The following is a 22140-nucleotide window of genomic DNA, read 5'->3' as shown; positions in this document are numbered from 1 at the left end:
AGTTCGCTTTATTAATTAAAAAAAGATAAATATTTCAAAAGATTTTACCAAAGAGTAAATATTAAATTCACGTATATCTATAAACATAAAAACAAAACTCATTTCGAATTATATGATACACGCATACCACGTTCTCCTACAAAGCCAAAAAAAGGACTACACGGAAACCCTTTTGCTGTGACCAAATAAAGAAAATGAACCGTATTTGCCTACTCACCCCTCTGCGTTGTATAATCGTTCAGGTTTTCGCGCGTACCGAGGCGGCGCGGCGCAGTCGTTGGTCAGTTCCCCTCGCGCCGCGAACCTCGCCACACGCGTTCACGAACCGAGCTCTCTACCATCTGATTATCTCTATATATTTATAATCATTGGTTATTTTGCTAAATATTGAACTTTTTCTGTGGTTTTGTAATGTGGAGGTTAGGTTAGCGGGAGGAGACGACGGTGAGTAATTATATTTGTTATATTGTAAGCCGGCACGTGTTTTGCGGAGCGAAAGCGTTGGGTTAAATTGTGTTTTGCTTATAACGTTTGAAAACGCTTACACATGGTTCCTTCAATACAAATAAAATATACAATTTCTATATATTATATCTGGTTATATGTGTGCAAAACAGTCGTTGTTTTAAATAATTTATTAAAGTGTATGGTCTCGTTTAATGGTGGTTGTTGTCGCCATACAATTCTTTCGTTTAAGGCTGTGTAAGGTAACACGTTCTGCGCTTAGAATAATAAAAAGTAACGTGCGCCCGCTTTTATTATTTTATAAGATGGGTTCTTGTACGTTTTATAAAACCTACGCAAACGGTGCTTAAGAAAAGAATATTTAATGGTTGACTTCTGTTTTCGTGTTCATAGTTTATAATAAAAATAAAAGTAATGAATTCTGAGCTGAAAAAATGCTGCTGAAACGGGAGTACGCCGGATTGTTGCTTATTAAAGTAAATATAAAAAAAGATTGGTAACTATTGAAATATTTTAAATCACGAAACAAACATTCTTAGTAAACAAAAATATTTTTATTAAGGGGTTATGTATGATGTGAAAACTATTTTTGCATGAGAAAATAACTAATAAAATAATACTTAAATAACTTAAACGTTTATGTATTTACCTAAACAAATTCGAACTTTTACATCCTCACAATATTAGCAGTCTCCAAATTAACGAAGAAAAAGTATTTTTGGTGGAAGGAAAATATTACACACACATATTATCACATTTCCACCCCTCTAGGGATGAAAAAAATTACTCCGGCACGTGCTATGATCCCGACCTCTTTTACTTCTTCCGGATTCTTACTTGACATAAATTTGAGCAGGGAATATGGCCAAAAAGTATTTATTTAGTTATTCAAAAAGGTGACTTCAGTATATAATATTGTATATTCGTTATCTTTATTTTCCAGATTAAATTCAAAATTTTATTTTCTTCATTTAAGTACCTACGTTCTTAATTATAATGTTTTAAAATACGTTAAAGAAAAAATAAATGTAAAAATGCACATTAAAAAATTTAAAAATTAGGAGGCCACTGGTATCGGGAACAGGGTCAAAAATTATTCAATTACATTTTTTTTATTCTTACAATAGTACACTAGCCGTGTTTGTACGTTAATTACTTGTTATCACAAAAAAGTTTATTTGCAAAATCGCTAACTTAATTCAAAAAACCGGATAGATTTTTTTTAATTTAAATTATGACTAATCCTGACAGTTTTAGCATTATATTCTTTTCCCCTCTTTCTTTAATCTCATATCGTACACGATGTTTATTATAACACAAGAATAAACTGCTTTGTGTATGCGCTACGACTCATAGCACTTTGCTACGCGAGCTGTAGCACTTGTAGCGTCTTTATCGTAGCTTACACATAACGCAAAATCTTTTTATGAGAAAAGGCATATTATGTCTAACGAAACTAGATAGTTCATATTAATTAGCGGAGAAAGTAGCTACTACTGCGTGTGGTCGTAAGTTCGATTCCCATTCAGAACAAAATATTTGTGTGATGGACAAATAGTTCTTCTAGACCTGAAATATGTTAACAATTAATATAGTTGTACCAGTACTTACATTAAGATGTTTCATTCAGATGTGAAATATATTTAAAATGAAGTTTGAAATACATTCTCTTGATAAACACTTGAACTAGTTATTACCCAAGAAATTATGACAGATATGATCACGCAACTTTATCAACCGTCAATACATCTATTCTAATCTATACTAATATTATAAAGCTGAAGAGCTTGTTTGTTTGTTTGAACGCGCTAATCTCGGGAACTAATGGTCCGATTTGAAAAATTCTTTCAGAGTTAGATAGCCCATTTATCGAGGAAGGCTATAGGTTATATATCAGTACGCTACGACCAATAGGGGCAAAATTTTGACCCATTATCTTTTATGTGACGCAAGCCAAGTTGCGCGGGTCATTTGTCATAAAACTTGTACTAAATAGTCTAAACCTCTTTTGTTAGCAAAAATATAATATTAGGAAGTCCTAAACCGTTTTTATGATTGCTACATAACATCGTAAAACGCGGAGTGTAGTTGTAGTGGTCTGAATTTAATGACCGACGGGTGCCGGTTAGGGGGTAAGGGCTGCACGTGCAATGTATGAAGAAGTTTGAAAGCTTTCTGGTGTTTCTTTGAACGATTTATTATTGATGATATATGGTTTACTATTGAAATTTTGATTAGGATGTAGTTTGTTAATTGTACAATCTACACATATTATTATACGTAGTAATAGTACATAAGATTCTATTGTAACTTCTCTTTAGAGTTTTTAGTCTTTAATAGTAATTAAGAATTTATTGTAACTTCCCTATTGCGTTTTGAGTCCTTGAGACTGTAATGATATATGTGTGTTATAAAATAAAAAAATAAATAGAATCCAATTTTATTATTATGATATACATACAATCACGTCTATTCCCCATAGGAGTGGGAAGGGACTAATTATAGCCGCTTGCTACAATCCTTACAAAATTCGTAGCTTCAATTACGTCGATACATTTGGTAATTTTTAAATTATTTTTGATTGGTTTATCGACCGTAGGCAAATACATACATACACAAAAATACGCGTTTTTCGCATTTTGAAATTATTATCATACCTTATCATCATTAATTTAATCATCTTGATTAATTTTGATTGGTTTATTTTACGAAGGCAAATTGAAACATACATAAAATCACGCCTTTTTCCCATAGGGGTAGGCAGAGAACAAAGATTTTTTCTTATAAACTCTTGCCTTCTGACCACACCCTTACTTCCGTCAAAGGCAGGGTTATATTCTAAAGTCGCCATTTTGTTTGCAAATATTTAATTATTAAAGTTTACGTGCACTTTGCGATTATGTTTAAAGTAATGAGTCGTAACTACAAGTAATGAAATGAGAGATATTACTGTCTCGCTGTTGTGCAGTGCAATATAAACGTATTTCAACTGTACTAATTTTGTTTCGCTTATTAAATAAAATACCGTTTAACATACATTTCATATATTATCTCGTGAACTGGCAGACTTAAAAGTTTTACGAGTTATGGGGTCAGGAAGCTTACATAAACTTATTATTGTTTTTGAATTTGTTAAGTACGTGAAATAAATATCTGTTCTTCAATCAGTACGGGCTTAAGTACACATTTATAAAACATACATTAACGTTTTTTGTAATTTAAACAAAATTGAATTGTGATAATAATTATTTACAAAATTCAATTTTTTAAAAGTACTAAGGTCCGTTTTTATACAAAACGTAGGAATACCTCATCAACATAATTTGATTAGATCGCAAACGACTCTTGATTTTTCTCATTAATTGAAAATCAAAGGTTCGTCACGACGTAACGACGGAGCTCCTTTCATTCAGGTCCCTTCATTTATGCAAACACTCATCAAGTCTTCTGATTATAATTTAAAATATGTATTGATTTTTTTCTTTTATTGGAATCGGCTTCTGCTCACAACTTTGTCCGCGTTGAGCAATGCGTATATATGTTTGTTTATCTTTAACGCAAAAACTAAAGATCAGATTTGGATAATATTTGGTACACAGATAGTTTCTACCCTTAATTTTCACATATTATATTTGTTACCCCAGATTTTTTTCGACATAGACCAAATTTCGGGTAAAGTCTATAGAAAAAATATTTCAAACATAGTGTATAGGTTGCATAAGCATCTCCTACCACTATTCAAAATAAACAATTACTAAAATAAATATAAACCTACCCCAATCGGAAGTAAATTATCATGTTTAGAGTAATAAACCAATAAACAAACAAAGGAAACTCCCCTACCACGTGAACTCATCAAATATTCAATAGAGATAATTCGAAAACGACCCGCTTGTTAGTCATTCGATAGTCACACTAATGACTATTTCACTTCGTTACACATTTATTATTACTAAGGGAAGGTCACTCCAGATAATAAATATTTGAAATAAACATCTTTTTCTTCCTTGTATGTCAAGGAAAGGTTGATCACTTGAAGTTGAACTTGCCTTAAATAGTCACTTATATCCAAACAAATTTTCAAGTTAAAAATATCGCCAAATGCGTTGCTAAGCTAAAATCTCGAGATCGGCGCGATCAATTTGACTGGCGGAAATAGTTTTTATAGAGAGCAAAACAAAACTAATGCGAAGAAAATTAAAAAAAAATGGTACATGTAAATGTACAGTAAAGATTTTCCTATTAATGGCAAAATGTTCCTAGAATATTGTTTATTTTACATATTCTGCGTTCATAACAATTTTCCCGTAGGTACTCTAATACCTATTCAAAAGAAAAGAGCACATGAACTTTAGCCTGGATGTAATTAAGATTTTTTCATCCTAAATATTTAAAAACCAGCACAGATATGACAATAAAGTGTGTAATACAGTGTAATTGTTGGTACACAGACCGAGCGACAGCCATTAGACTCTAACAGAATTAGCGGGAGGCGACGGCGGCCAATTAGCGAAGGGAGGGAGCAGCTTTATCATTTCAAGCTCAGCTTTTAAAAGCAAAATATTGTGAAACGACTATCACCGTTCGTATGACGGATTATATTTTTTAATGATGTGTTGATATTTTTTTGTTTTTGTCTCGTTAGTGAAGGTTTATGTGTTGCATGAGATTCTGTGTTGCAGACTTGTCGCTTGGTTTGTTTTGGTAGGAGATTTTTCTGGTAGTGAATTATTACAAGTCCATATGGGAAGTATCGGACTGATATTCAACTAGTTAATATCAAAATCTTTTAAAAGTAATAGCGGACTAGTCCGCCGTCGTCCGGGTATAGTACAATTTTATCCAGTTGATTCTATTTCCTAGGGAATATTGATCCCATCGATCACATATCGACCTAGTCACCGCAGTTACAAAGATATTAAAAGATAATAGTTGTTCAAAAGTTATACGCGTACATATCATTTTTATTCATATCGAACTGGGTTTTTACCAGTGAAAAAATCACACGGAATTTAGAAATAACGATGATAACAATTACAAGATTGTATTGATCAGTGTTGAACAATATAGAGCGTTGTTCTACCTTAGTTCTTTGTCTCTACGGAGAAAAAACCCAAACGGAATAACTTGACGAGTTTTCCCTTCAATAAAAAAGGTTTCAATTAATTAAGAGCAGTCCTAGGCTAGCGGCGATGAGAGACTAGAATGAAGATAGTTATTTGACCAAAGAAAGGCAATAAATTCAACGGGTTTCTTTGTCTTTTCAACGCCGTATTTTCATGAATTGTAGCGAGCGGTGTTGCGGGAAAATGTTCTAAGTTCCTGGAAGTTTTTAACTATTTTTAGAACAAGTTGTTTTTGTTTCCAACGAGCAGAAAACTGTACTTTTCTTTTAGCATGTATATTATTGTATATGACAAATTATCTGGAGTAGACAGAATCAAAAAAACCTCTTTGTCTAACCTAGGAGTCGATACGCTATGCGAGTATCATTGGACAACCTAAACACGGTCATTTGATTCCAAAATAAGTAGAGCTTGTTATATGATAACTAAATACTTGACAGATATATTTCTAAATACATACTTGTATAAATGGATTAACAACCGGTACTTTACCCTACATCAGAGTATTCACATCACTTTATTGACTATTTTAATCATGTATTATTATTATGTAATTGACTTGTTTAATGAAACAAGAAACCAAACAATTAGGTTAAATATCGGTATAATTGGGACGGTGCCCAAACTTTACAATCAACTACGTATCGAATAAACTGGATTATAGGGTGACCATATTGCAAGTAAAATAATTAATAGCAAATAATATTAGTACTTTATCGGCATGACATTTGAACTTGTTATTGCGATTATTTGTTGCGTAGGTACAGTTCAGAGAAACAATAACTTCAATTTTACGATAAAGTTATCTAAAACATTACTATTAATTTATTATATGTATATATATTACATTAACGCGCATCCAATTTTGGAAGCTAATAAAAATAGTAAACAACGTCACTATGCATGTGTCGATGGATGATTTTACAGAAAAGTGTCAATAGACGTGAAAAACACAAAAAACACTAAAAATTCTGTACTATTTTCCTTAAATCTGAAACAATGAACGTCTATCACAAGCACTTTTACGCCATCACCCATCTAAGTATGCTTTAAACACTTCTTTTATGAAAAACCAGTATCAAAGTTACAAAAACTTGGTATTATCATACAAAATACATGAAAGTTGTGTTTATTCAGCTATTGTGAGTGTGCCAATCAGTGTGTCAGGCGCGTTGGTGATAGTAATACACTCGCTCACGTGCACAGTACGCTGTAAGCGACGCCTTTGTTACACACGATAATTAAGAGCCGCTACGTTCATTTCACTTTACTATAACGATGGATACTCGTGTGTGGATTATAGTGGCATATTTTGGGAGGACATTTTATGGTCTTTTGGATGAAATAAATTTGGCTATTTGAATTTGACTTGTAAGTAGGTTAAGGTTGGGTTTATTGATGTTATAGCCAGACAAAAGATATTTGGTTGCGAATTCGTTGTGTTTATAATAGGTGGGTATGTGATAGATTAGCTTTCAGAATTTTAAGGTGCATAATTTATTGCACCAATGTTTTTTTCTATATTAAAAAATAATTAGAAAATTAATAAACAAAAATTATAATGAGAGTGAAATGCATTTTACAATTCATAACGCAACTTTTAGATACTACCAAAAAACATATTTTAAAAATCCCGGGTTGCAAAGGACGGGTTTTAGATGAAAAATTAACGAATCACGCAAAGAAACGAGGGGCGAGAAAGATCTCGACCCTTACACAATAGGGGGTGAACATTTCTATAGAAACTGGAATATAACAGAGAAAAACAAGCAAACACATCGCAGAGCACGTGATGTCAAAACATTTGGGAAACTGGGACATATCCTTGGTTACTCGGACGATTGGAAACCCTGCAAGAATCCACTAATATCGCCTTCGTTCGCCGGGCGGCTGGGTCCAGTACAAATAGCACAACTTGGTACATACTATGTGTACAGACCACTTCGAACTTCATTTGTAGTTTACCAGTCCGTTTGTGTAACAGTAAATATAATTTATGAGTTATTAGTGCGAGCGTTTTGTTAATTGTTTGATGCAGAATATAGTAGAGTATTATAATTTTACAGCTATGTGGATTTGTAAAGCTTTTGGTTCGTAAACAATTTCGCTTTTGACAATGTTTGATGAAGCTTTTGAACAATTATTGCCAATTTATTGTCTTACTTATAAACTGACCCTCTTATTCATAAACAGACTATAAACCTGTTTTAGTTAAAAAGTTTCTATAACATACTTTCTCTTTTTATTTCGCTAAGGAGTGAAAGAAACAAAACACTTTATAAAGTCTTTCATAACTTCATATATTTTTATGAATAAGAGGATTTGTGTTAGCTTCTATTAGTAAAGCCCAACGCACACGACGCGACGCTTGTTTTGCTGCTAGATAGCTTGCTAGAATTTGCCGCTGGGTTCGAAGTTGGCTGTGGCGCTGGGTGCGCTGATGGCTCCCTTGGTAGGTTGGCTTCACACGGTGCTTGTCGCTAGGCGTGCATCGAAGTGATATTAAATTGATTTCTCAAATTGTGAAACTTGGTTGAGCACTCTTTTGCCGTCACGGTTGGCTTTAACCCCAAAACTGCGTTCCTCACTCTATCAAGAGCCTCAGTTCGAAGACGCTTGTTGTGGTAATTCGGAGTATTTGTTGCATACAAACACGGTTCTTCTTTGTATGCGTCAATTAAAGCATTAATTTGCTCCGGAGACCACCTTTGCGACATATTTTTTCAACAACAGAGCACGAAAAAAAGAGACAAGCAAGCAAGCCGTCACGAAAAATAGCACACGTTCTATCATCGACAGCCAGCACGCAACCACGCTGCAGAGCCAGCAGTGACGTCACTTTCTCGCAAGCAATCCAGCAGCAAAACAAGCGTCGTGTGCAGCGGGCTTAAGACTTTCTCACTAATTTACAGTTACAGAGTTGATTAAAAGTGAACAAAAACACTTTATAAATAATCAGAGCTTACGACCTTCATTAATAAGACAGTTACAAAAGTAAGATTTTGTAATTATCACAGGATTTTCTTAAACTTTAAGTATTTTATCTCATGACAATCATCACTCAAATGTTTGTCAAAAAACAGCGGCCATGATAAATCCCAACAAAAACACATTCGTAAATCTTTTTCAAAAGTATTTTCAGTTTCAAAACACGGTGCGATGTCCCAGGACAGTTGAACTAGCAGCCGAGCCAGTAGTAGGCATCGCTGACAGCTGTCACTTCAATCGAGCCTCTCTCGCCGGCCAGTATTATTTCATATGACTTTTTGAGTACTAGCGCAGATCGCAATATAGAAGGAATGTGATATTTATAGCGAGTGATTTGAGAAAGTCCCGAGAGATTCTTTAAGCTTGATGTTGGCGGAAGTGTTGCCGTGATATGATGGTGAAAATTGGACACGAATTGTAAAAAACATACTGAAAGATTTCAAAGGAAATTTATGGCCTTTAAAAATATCATACAAGTAATAATATAGCATTTTTATCAATTAATGAATTCTAATTGAGAATAACTGTTATTTACTCTCTATAATTATATACTTTTTCATATCAATTTAATTCGGTGTTAAGAGGAACTTTCAATTCCCCTTCCTAATGAAGTCGGTGCATATTTTCGCAATTCCAACCCTTTTTAACTTAATAATTCAGGAAAACCAATTACGTTCTCATATTTCAGAACTTCCTGTTTTAAGCCCAAAATATGTTCCTAACTCCCCTCTTTTCTCTTCGAATTCATGAAATCGAAATTCCAGCCGCAATTTCGCAGTCAGAAATGACATGAATGCAGCAAGTGAGCGAGCGGTGTGGAGGGCCCTCTAGCATGGCGCTAAGCCCTTTCAAGCCCTTTCATTTCGAACGGCCCTAGCCCGTTGTTTCGCTACTTGACCCCTCTCGCAAATTAAGAATTCCGTGTACTGATGACTGTTGTACTACCACTGCAATTAATATTTCATGATTCTAGTTCCATTTGTATGAATCTGTTTCATAATAATGTAAGCATTGTGTTTGTGAATTCAGAATAGACTGGGTTATATTCCTACTTATTTACGACACTGATACGCACATTTGCATAGATATTCGCACATATCAAAGCTACGAAATGTTACGTGTATTACGAATTGATGTACGCGACACAGTTCCGAGAAATTCTATCCTTTATATGCTTTAGTATGTAACACACAAATAAGCAATATCCACGGAGGGAAAAACGTCGAAGAAGTCAAAAGAATCTTATATCTCGTTCGTTTGGAAGTTACCAAGTAATATCTGCCGTCCCAGTTTTTCTGCGACTCCGGCGCGAAACTTTCAGGATCCTAACTTGTGAGGACAACGAAAGCTGACATTTGCCGACACCCGCTCATGTAGTAAATCTAAAAGTACGTTTTTCTGTCTTTTTATTACGGTCTTCAGGCGACTCGAACAACTTAAAGATTAGATTTACCACCAGCCATGCAAAGAAAGCAAGAATTACGACGTCCCACTAAGCCACTACATCCACAAAGTTTTTTCTCTAAGCTTTAAGCCGATGAGATTACTCATCGCAGAGCGACTGCTATTCCGAGGCGGGCACGCAACTTCTAATCTCACAGAATTGATTAGTTTTTTGAGGAAGAGCGCTTAAAATTCTGCGCAGACACGCCGCTGGCAAAACCTATTTTCTGATAAACAATTCGTGTATACAATTTGCACACAAATGACACCAGCTGTTAAGTTAGTTAGGTCGGCGGCGAGGCTGCCAGTAATTGAGTTATGGTGCTCCGAGGCACGTCACAATCTATTTCTACCCTCGCTTCTGCGGAAAATCGAAGACAATTATTAAAAAGCATTTTGATAAAAGGCGATAGAAGCCTTTTTATTCCCCCGAGTCTTTGTAAACAAAAGACTAAATTACTTTTGAGTTAATTCGCGGAACAAGTTTGCGGTAGACGTAAAAACAACATGGCTCGTTTGGTATTTTTAGAAGGCTCCGGTCAGAACGTCCTTGTTCGCAATTTGACAAATAACACAGCGCTAAATGATGAAAGTTAATTAAAATGCGACCCGGAAATAGTAAAGAAAGGTCGCTTTTCATTTAAATAATTATGACAAATTAATGATATCGTTTATAGAATATAGCATTATTATTATAATAAAAGTAAATATAATTAACAAAATAATAACTTTGTTCGCATTACACATTCCCTTCTCGAAACAAAGGTTGCATTATCTCAAAGCGGTTACAGAATCCAATTAAAACAAGCAATTTTCTCGTCTGCAATATTAATTTGATTACAACAAATAGTTCTTTATCGAACAACAATGAAAGCCATTGAGAAACAAAGGCACAAACAGATTCTTGCCTATTGTTAGGCACAAAGAGTTCGCAAATAAATCACCCACTATTTTGTTTCGCTTGATTCAGAGGGAACAATCAATAGCTATTGTCCTCCGAGGGCTTTGAGATGAAATGCTCTCAGCAACCAAACTGGGAAACCGTACAAACTATTAAGGGTCGCGGACTTTTTATTTTTAGTTTGACGAATAATATTGATGGATTGGAAGTTAGTTTTATTTCAGGAATGGAAAATATTGCCTGGTGTTCCAATTTATATAAATGGAATTTTAAGCTTCCATTGTATACAGTGCTACGCAAGTCTTCATACTCTTGCCATAAATATTTGGTTATGTGATGAATGGCAACGTCGCGATTCCTGTACGACACTTAAGGCAATACAAATGTATGGTGGTAGCTGCTTGAAGACTAAAAACGGCGAGTCTCGAAGATTTGCGTAACCTTCACCTTACAAGGCGATAATAACTCTGTGTCATGAGACTACATTTTATTCCCAAATCAATATTTATTTAATTCCATGAAACACGGATCAATTAATATATACCTACCTAACAACATCAAATTGAAATTAACATTTGGCTAATATTGAAAATAGATTATATTTTCGGCATATACTGTTAGTGTAGCCACCATTTTAAGGAGATAATCGGTTTGCGTATGTCAATTGAGCTTTTCCCAGTATTGGGGTTTAATATAATTCGATAAATATATTATTATAAACGGCAAATAAATCATATTGTTGTTATAGAGAGGAAACTTTATGCGATTACTTTTGTTTGGGCCCGACCTTTTAGATTTATGTGTAAAAGGTAATCTGTTGTTGTAGGCTTTAGAATAAATAAAAAGGTACAATAAATATAAGGAGGTTATTTTTAAATAATATTTTGTACCAAATGAATAACACATATTCTTTGGTCTCTGCCCACCCCTGTAGGGAAAAGGAGGGATATTATGTATGAAAAGCATATCAGTGCCATTAGCTTATAGTTAGCAGTCACGTAAAAATTGTACTGACAATAATGTGGTTTGCAACTATCCAAACGCACGTCGATACGAAACGAGTTTAGATATTTTTACGTCAGATTTATTTCAAAAGCATTTGGCTTATTATATCATACCAATCATTAACAATAGGTACAATTAAACATCGTTAACAAATATATTATACCAAACAATCAATAAAATTACACATTCCTGACGAACGCACCAAACAATGCACTAACACAATAATTTACAAACAGTAGCAACAATACATGCAACTCATCACAGTACCTTTATTACAAACAAAACAAAACACAAACAAAAACAATAAAAGCTGTACATTCAAACAATTTTGACAAACAATCGGCGTCCATTGTGGGATGAGTAAGGGCTGGGATAGCACATCGGCATTACGGCATAAAACATAATAGCACATCGGCATAGAAGCACATCGGCATAAAGGCACAACACTAGAGCGAGGACATAAAGGGCTCTCTATGCACTACGTTCGAGCACACTTCGGTCCTAGTGCACCTGTGCGAGATGAAAATTGGTTAAATATGGAGGCTGTTTTTCGAGCTTTAATCGAGGAATAAGGATGCAGCAATTGTTGTTGCTTTGTCGGTTAAAATAATGTTTAAAGCCTTGAAAGACCCGTACTTTAACTGTTTTTAGAATTGTTTCTGGGATGATCACAAGGAAAAATCTATAAATTTATTAAATGTAATGTATACATAATGTAAAAAGTATGTAACAATTGATACATTTGTCAGCCGTTGGATAATTTTATATTATAATTGAGTATTTTTGACAAGCGGTAATAAAAAGCTTAATTCGAGTTATTTGAAAGCTTACAATATTCGCAAAATATAATAGAGTGACTCTTCTTACGTAGATAGTTAAAAAGCTTCCTGCGGATATGTCACGATAACATTAACCAGATAAGGACAAGAAAAAACATTTTTGCGCTTTATCCATTAGATAGTCCATCTGTTAGTGATGAAACAAGCACTTATACAAACATTAAATCACGCCTTCTTCCCATAGGGGTAGGTAGAGACCAGAAAACGCCACTTAGTACAATCCTCACCAACTTAATTTGCTTGTAGTCACAGGTACTTATAGTCCTAAGATAAATGCTACACACCACTATCGTGTACCCAACACATTTGTCGGATAAATTATCGACCTTATGCTTATAAATACACCCTACGAAGTTGTAGCAAGGACATATAACAAAGGAACTGAGATATCATACAACGCCGTATTCCATTTTCATACTGTTTTTGTAATAGATAGCATAAAGATATGTTTATTTACTGAGAATTATGCTTAAGACTGGTTTACTTACTATGAAAATGTAAATAAACGGTACGAATGATTTTGTAGATTATAAATAAATAAAATAAATTTAACCCATTACTGTCCCACTGCTGGGCAAGGGTCTCCTCCCGTAATGAGGGAGGGTTTAGGCCTTGAGTCCACCACGCTGGCCAAGTGCGGGTTGGGGACTTTGCATGCCCTCAATAAATGTATTAAACAAATTTTAGGCGTATTTTGTAAATTATTATGTTTTTTTGTTAGATTAAATTATGAGTGTGCATTTGGAATAAACGAAATATATCTCCTTGTACAGACAAAACAAGGAAAATTATTCATTTTTCAATATTATTATACTTTATCTCATCATCATTACTTCGCTATTTTCTTGGATTTGGTGAGAATACTTTGAACGTTTTTGTCACAACTATTAAAAAATCTGTAAAAAAACTACAAAATTATTCTCAGAATAAAGATACCGGACAATTAATAACTGGTCGCAGGAATTTGCATCGAAGTTTGTTCGTGCAAAAAACTATTATCTAGTAATTTGATCGGTCTATAATACTATTGGAAATAAAACTAGAATTGTAAAAGCAAAAACAGATGTAATGGACGAACGAGCGAGTTAAAATAGGACTTTTTATGACTGCCAGGGGCTCCATTCTAGTCCTAAAACTGATCAGATAGAGCCCACACGAGGCACATAAACCTTATCGAAAATAAAAAACCCAGATATAATACAAATATTTTAAAAGGCTACAAACGGCTATAATAATTTCATACAAATAGCCTCCGAAAACGTGACCTTTGTAATAATTACAATAATTACACAGAGATACGACTCCGGAACGATTTCATTGCGTAACTTTATATTGTTCCCAAACGTGACGTTGATGTAACTTTAACGAAAATTAATGGTTTCATGAAACGTACTTATTTCCATTGTTTGGTTAAATCGATAATGAAATGGAGCGGTAAATGAGGCCGATCGCTCCCGATAATCTCGGCTTATTGTCGTTATTTAGTAAGCCTTGCTATTTCTGTAAGTGCTGCTATTTGTATCAATCAATTTCTCTATTTGCCCTCTTGCTTATTTCGCTTAGAAATATCTAAATTGAAAAGAGATGAAACATTAATACAATTTAAAGTTTCTAATAATGTTCCAGTATTTAGAAGTTGTCACTAGTGGCTGCACCTTATTGGCTTCGCATACTCCTTTGATAATGCAAACAAAAAAGAAAGGAAATCTTATTTGTTCAACTAGACAATTACATTGGAAACCAGGAATAAACGAGCATGGAAATCTATGTCGTAAACATGATATAATTCTAGCGAAACTTACATATTAAACCTTAACATTACATATTCTAGTGTATACTAACTATCATTATATACTATTACCTATTTGAAACTTAAAGATGTTTAATAATTCCCCTGTAAACTTATATATTAAGAAATTTGTTTCATTAAGTTTGCTAGAAAAATCATGACATCAAAAATCATGCACTGTCCTTCACAAACATTGCGAATATAGCTCAGAAATAGTACATCAACTAAGTTCCCAAACATACTTATTTCCGCCAGCAATATTTTACCTAGATTCGGTTTAAGAACTGGAAAAATAGAGCAAGGAGTCGCCTTACTGACTTCATTCATGCAACGTTCAGTAACTCGGTGGAATAAATCGTGCCGATAGCGTCCAAACTGCTGGGAAATTTTATACTTAGAAGAACATGAAATTGTGATTTTTTGTTTCGAATGTAATTTATCTTCGGTGGGTGTTTATTTTATTTATATATTGTAGTGGTCAAGCGGTGAGACGTGAAGGCATGTGAGGTTCTGAAGTGGAGGGAGAATGTAAGGAAGGCTGACCCCACCACTCCCAAATGGTGGTGAAGTCAGGCTTCCTTACACTATTTTTCGAATAACCAAGAAGAAAGAGAGAGGTACATAGTATATAGCTACACTTCCGTACATCCTTCCCAATGTCCCAATTTTTTGTTATGTCATTTTATTTATAGTTAGAAAAAGAAGAATAAATGTGGCTTATGACATGCTAAATGTGATTTATGCAAGTATCGGTTGTCTATTAAAAAAAACTAAAGCCAAAATTGTTGAAGCTCAAAGGTCTTTGACATGGATTAACGACTGTTACAATACACATAATTCACACGTGTCTTCTGAAGCATGCGGACATTCAAACACCGGTCACCCATTCAAAGGATGTCCTCGTTAAAGGTTACTTAACCTACTAATCGTTTAGAGTGAGTGTAACTGGGTTTTCGCCTTTTAATTCTTTTTATAACAGGCAGAGTACTGTGTAGTCGTAACTTATACGTTTCGTTTCAAATTAATGTGCATTGTAATTTATCTCTGTTGGTTTGAATTAAGTAGGGTTGTGGTTTTTACAACGTTTCGTGATGATTTTTTTCTGCAATGTTTGTTTTGTTTTTGGTACAGTAATTTGGATTTAAGAATGGCTGATGGTTTACATTTTTGTTTAGTTAAATAGATAGAATAAGTCGTAAAAATTTAAGTTCTAAAAAAGTTATAAAAATTATGGTGATCTAACGTATCGTTCTGAACTTTTGTTCTTTTGTGTTTATCTATTTTTGGCAACAACAAAAATATTTCGTGTATGTTTTGAAACCAAAACATTTTTCTTTAGGAATAGATTTTATGGCAATGTTATGGGGAAACTGCAAAAAATTACGTAAATAATTTCAAGTAGGTAAACAGCTGCATACGTTTTTTAATTCCCCATTTCTCTGTTCAATCGTCTAAAGTCCTTTTTAAACTTTCTAGAACCATCCAAACTAGATAACAAGAATTACGAGGACAGCACGAATTAAAGTATTGCACATAAGTAGCCATTAGGTGTCCAAACAACTTGCTCTGTAAATATATGGGGGAAACAATCGCGTGACGATCACGCTTAGCCTCTGCTATTGAGAACTGTACGAGCTTTTGTTTCTAACTTGTTTGTTTAAACCTTCTTCGATGTATAGCGAGAAAAAGGGAATACGGTGTTGTCTTAGCTGGTTTTTTAGTCAAAAATAGTTTTCTACGGTAAGTATCTGCAAATTAAACAGTTCGGTTTTCTAATGTGACAACGTACAAAGAGTTTTATTTTGGTACATTTTGAAAAGAAAAACATGCTGAAACACGGGGGCCAGCCCGTGATCACGGTCGATGCAATTTGACCGAAACGTCGGGTAAAGAAATAAGGTATCCTAATCTTTAGCTTTCAATCGCATTTAAGACCCGTTGCAGAATAATATAATACCTATGCTCAAAAAACTTTAAAATGTACGCTGCGGCTATTTAAAAAACCACTACAAAAATGTGAAAATAGTAGTTACATTCCAGCTTTAAAACGATAAAAGCTTAGAATATGCAAACATCAGTAACCATTACTGCATAAGCCAACATCACGTAGCGAGCAATGCAAACAGAACGTGCAAGGGATCGCGTGTCGCTCGCAGTTACCGCTCGGGCGCGCGCTCTGTCAACGCCATCTACCGACTATCACTAACTTACACGAGTTTTCTAGGTAATGTTTATTATAACGTTACGTCACGCATGTACTGACTCTGTGAAAGAGTGAAATAGATAACTGTCTAGCTACTTGTATTTTTTAATAGTGTTGGGTGGTTTAAATATCAGAACGTTAAACGATTGATATGAGGGCAATTCGCCCCAAAGCTTACAATAACTTTAGGGCAGCATTGTTGTACAATTTTATAATACAAAGAAATTTAAAACGACACGGTTGATTTCTAGACCATCTAAACACGGCCTTAACTCGTGTTTTTGTTATTGAGAGCAATACACATCAGTAAGATTTAGGAATACAAACAGCCATATTTCATTTCTGTACGCCGTAGGTATATTTTTCACACTAAATGGGCCATGACCTTTCAGCTTCTCTAAAGCAATTTACGGACGTGGTAATTACGTGAAATAAATTTTAACAATATGCGTCCGTAAATGACACGATTTCTCTATTAACATTTCTCACTCAAGCATCTAACACTACCAATCTCCTCAAAAGAGTCCCTACAACCTTTCAGTAAGACTTACTTCTCCGTTAAAACGTCTACAATCACAAACTCTATACACAGTAGTATTCAAAGTAAAGGCAATCGCATGTCGCCAGCAGTTAGCGGTCTCTCTGTTCAAAGTAAACTAGTTGTGACAGTATCGCTACAATATTGGGCCGCTAGACAGCTCCTGCAAACTTCTGTCTGCTTCCAGAGAACTTTCATACAATACACTTTACTATAGCTAGCATTATTCGTACTTCATTGATAAGACTTCGCAGATCTGTAGTATTTATGCAGATAGATTTTGGCCAGTGTTTTTAAGTACCTTATAATTTGAAAGCCTAGTTTCAGTTTAGATCTGTTGACGCCAAATAACCTATTACGGCTTTAACATACTGAAGGATTAAATACCGATTTTTTTTTATAAAATACCTACTTACTATACAAGTCTTTTTAGTATGTTTAGAATTGAAAAGTGGGCACTAATTAAAGTTACATACACTTGTATCTATAAATGAACAAAGTGATTTAAATAAAATGGTATTCCGGTGGCCCTTCCGAATTATTTCGATTAGTAATTATATTATCAATCTCGTGTTCTGATACTGGTGTTATGTGCAAAACGTTATTCTGTTGGCAGGTGTGTAAGAAAGTTAAATTAAAGCTTTAACCCATAAAATAACACTTAAAATGAACATTAGGCAAATAAATATGAAATCGACACGAAACAACATGACCTTAATACGACTAGTCTTAAAAAAACAAATAAAACTAATTTCAATGTCAGGGCATAAAGTCAAGAACTAACGCCGCGTGGTACCACAAACTTGGTAAACTTACACGTTCCAGCCATAGTTACACGATAACCAATAATATTAGTCACGATTCCACTATAATTTCACTTTAACTAGACAACATTATACCTAGAAATGTTCTGACTAACAAATCGTAAGTTTAGAGGCAAACTGGAATAACTTAAAAAGCTTTAGAAATCGAGTTTTTTTAGAAATCCTAATATTAGTACTTTATTGTGTGTTTCGGTGGATAGTGATTTCTTGCTTCTAGGGTTTCTAGTCTTCTCGGGTCGAGACATATAATTCTTACTGAGTTATTCACTTAGGATTCTAGGATTTCGGGTTACGAGAACATAAGAAATTATGTTAGGTTTAATGGCAATAGGACAATCACAAGGGAATTAATAAATATTTTGAAAACAAAATGTGGATTGTTATTGCGAAATGAAAAGGTTTCGTGACAAATAACTTCCAAAGCTCTTCTAGACAAAAGAGTAACATTTTTACTTACACCACTCTACCTCAATGGTTGCAATTCTTAACCAAACTTGTACTAAAAACTAAACCACAGACCAACAATTCGCGTGTTCCAAACCTCAAAAAAAAAACAAACGTCACAGTGTAAAGTTCCCGCGGTTTTCCGCCGCCATTCTTTTGTTCCCAACAGCAATTATTTCCAACTGGCCTGTTCAAGAGATAAACAATTTATTTACATAGTTAAAACTACAGTTTGAATGTTTGGCGTTCTTACGACATTTACATTTTGTCGACGTTTCGTGAGCACGTTACACGAGCTCTTGAAATTATTGTCCTAGTGTTATTGTTGTCTTTTGTTTTGTTTATGGTCTGTGTTACTGGCTGGATTTAGGTTAGTAGTGACTATGAAAAAGAAAAATGATTCGGTTTTTGTTTTCTTTCAACTTTTTATGATACATCGCGACTGTGGTAGCTTTTGTTTTTTTTTACCTTTGTTGTTTAGATTTTTTTGTATACTCACAGACAGAATACATAATTAAATGCATAGGTACCTAGCTTATAACTTGTGATATAAGCGTGATTACTAGGCTCAGTTCCACCACTTCGAAATTCCACTAGAAAGCTTATTATATGAAATTTCGACGGTTGTTTTCATACATGTGCTAGCACTTTATTAAGCATATAGATTAACTGTCACTTATTTATAAACTGTGAAATTGGTTTTATATATTTTTCAATCAAAGTACACTTTTATTGTACTTTTAGGAGTAGAATAATCTTCCCACAATAGATAGACCTGTTTCTAATATGTAGGTACATTAATTAAACAACTACAATATCCATACCTAACAATTACTGTCTACATTCTAGATTAATTACTAAGCTCGTAAGGTGACGATTATAATTAGTGCATAGTTTACACGGAGCACCTGTGTTACGTGGGAGTAATTTGACATATTAGCATGACAAACGCAACGGGAGGTTAACGTGCCGTCAAGGTAAGGCATTGTACATTGTGTGGGTGCATGGTGAGCCAAGATCGATGGCCGCTGTAGGCTTGCCGCCGAAACTATGTGTGAGTTTAAACTGTTCACAGTTTAGATTCAGAGAGGTTATTACGGAAATCTTTATAGGTAGCATATTTCGTGGCAATGTACGTATTCGCGTAAACATGTTTGGATAGGAAAGATAAAAATTAAGTAGATTATTATTTTTTTATTAAATCATAAAGAAATACGGATGATTCATGATCAATGAATCAGACTACAGGACAAAATATACTTTTTTTATAAATTTCCACTCGTGAATTAATATAAAATTACTGAATCTACTGCATAAAAATCTTGTACACAAAAAAGCAACTGAAAATCCTAACACACATACACAACTTACATATTTTTTAAATTAAATTCCCTATTTAAATATCGAACAAAACAAAAAATATAATCCTCACATTAAAAAGTAAGAAATGCATTCGATATTTGAATGTTTCACAATATGGCGTTTGAGTGAACGTCATTGTTTCGCCAACACAGCAGGCGCATCGAGTGCCATCGACGTTCGACGTTCATTATGAATTTTGCCTCCCGTACACCGCTCGAGAACCCTTCACTCTACCTCCAACGGCTCCAGCCATTCGAATAGGGCTTCACTGAATATGTCCTAGTTCTTGTAGCGTACGATCTTAACTGGTTCTTGACGGTCTCGAAAGAAATGTGAAGTTTCTTGCGAATTTGAGGCTAATTACGAAACGATTTTTAGGTTTTTGATTTTGTTTTGGCCGCTTGATATGTGTTCTAAATAGATTATATACTCAGCATGACACAGTGAACGAGTAGATGAAGCTTTTATTAGACTTATGAAATCGGTATACAATTGAATACGAATTCTTTCATAAACAGGTTTAACAGTCATTTCTTTTGCCCTATACCTAAATATTTAAATTTCGCACTTTTACTCAAAACGTCGTAATTTTTTCAATAAGGCTTTTATAGTATTTATTTAATATCAATTTATTTGTTAGACGCAATATCCTAGGTTTAAAACAATTTACATTTTTCTTATATGAAAGCTAAAAACATACCTTCAACTGGTATCTAACAAAATATTTTGGAAGAACTCTTGCACAAATTAGACAAACCTTTCAGACGACTTTTACGAAAGGCCCAAAAGGACAAAGGACTTGCGTATATACGAAGTTATTTTTAGCTACAGTCGTTGCGACATTTAAATACATAATACGCAGTCCCCATTCATTCAACCCTTAAAACTGCGCTCCTTTAGCAGGAAAAGGCATATACATTACCCCCTTTTAATGTACTGCGAGCCCTGAGTAACGTGGGGTGAGCTATATTAAAATTTTGTGAAGTGATATTGATATTTTGCCAGTATATTGGTTTGTTTTTCATTCTTGGTTATTTATTGAGATCGGCTTCTCGTGGAATACGGCCCGACTTATGAGATTTCGCTGTTGGTTTTTTTCTAATCATGCTTGATGAATGATGATATTATTACGTTTAAAGAGAGTTACATCGGTATTTGACAGTTCCTGTTAAATTTATGTGTAAGATATCTTATAGCTGAAAATATAAATTACAATTTAACCGAAGGCATATCCTGGAGCTCGAGCTATAAGTGTATTATATCGTTAAAATAGATAACCCGGTAGCCATGCATGCTGTTTTTGGTTTTTTAAATCACCAGTGAAAATATAATCTAACTAGCTGACCCGCGCAACTTCGCTTGCGTCACATAAGAGAGAACGGGTCAAATTTTCCCCCGTTTTTGTAACATTTTCACTGGTACTCTGCTCCTACTGGTCGTAGCGTGATGATATTATACAGGGTGTAAATGACAGCTAACCGAAAACTTTACTGGTAAGTTTGTGACACTGTATGCGCGAAATTTACTCCAACGATATTTCTCGGAAATGATTGGTTCCCGAGTTAGTCATTTTTGAGCGTTCAATGTATAGTGAACAACGCGATGTATCTCCGCGCATGCCTACGAGATTTCTGGCGGCGGCGGCGCGCTGAGCGACGACATGTCGCGACGCGTCGTAGGTACATACGCGTACCACCACGTCCATGCGCTCACTAGTAGGTATGCAACGCTATCATTAGATAATAAATCTTATGTATCGTTTATGGTATCGTAAGTAGGCCCGTATGTTACAATAGCTCATAGTAAAATTGTAAGTAGGTAGGTACCTACTTGGCTTACGTGAAATCAAACAATAATAGCAAAACGTAACCAATAATAAGGAAGTGCTAAAACAAATTGTTATCAATGTCTATCAACACGCAAATACCTGGTGTATGGCGAGAGTTTGAGTACCTTTGGATCCGGACGTACAGGTGCAGAGCACGCCGTGCACTTCCACGTGCTTCACCATACATAACACATCAACATTTCTTCCTATTTACGAACACAACTGCACTTTGAAAACAATAACAACAAAAATAATAACAATAAAAACACTAACAACTCAAAACCGGAACAATAACAAGTAATAATAAACAGCAGTTCACACACGACACGACGAATAGGACATAACGAACGACACCGGTGAAGAGCTTCCGTCTTCCGCGAGCGAA

At 34.6% G+C, this 22140-nt stretch overlaps 1 protein-coding gene across 2 annotated transcripts in view; it reads left to right on the top strand.

Annotated features, from left to right (window-relative positions):
• The first annotated feature begins 279 nt into the window (after window positions 1–279).
• LOC142974673 (thrombospondin type-1 domain-containing protein 7A-like) overlaps window positions 280–22140 on the top strand; it is a 117968-nt gene continuing 96107 nt past the window's right edge. For both annotated transcript variants that reach the window (XM_076117130.1, XM_076117129.1), the window contains exon 1: window positions 280–444. The gene's annotated coding sequence lies outside the window, so the exon portion shown is untranslated. The remainder of the gene's footprint in view (window positions 445–22140) is intronic.

The sequence above is a fragment of the Anticarsia gemmatalis genome, chromosome 8 (assembly GCF_050436995.1).
Source record: "Anticarsia gemmatalis isolate Benzon Research Colony breed Stoneville strain chromosome 8, ilAntGemm2 primary, whole genome shotgun sequence".
NCBI classification, from domain to species: domain Eukaryota; kingdom Metazoa; phylum Arthropoda; class Insecta; order Lepidoptera; family Erebidae; genus Anticarsia; species Anticarsia gemmatalis.
Note: the sequence above shows the minus strand (reverse complement) of the source record. Positions and strands in the feature narration are given on the sequence as shown.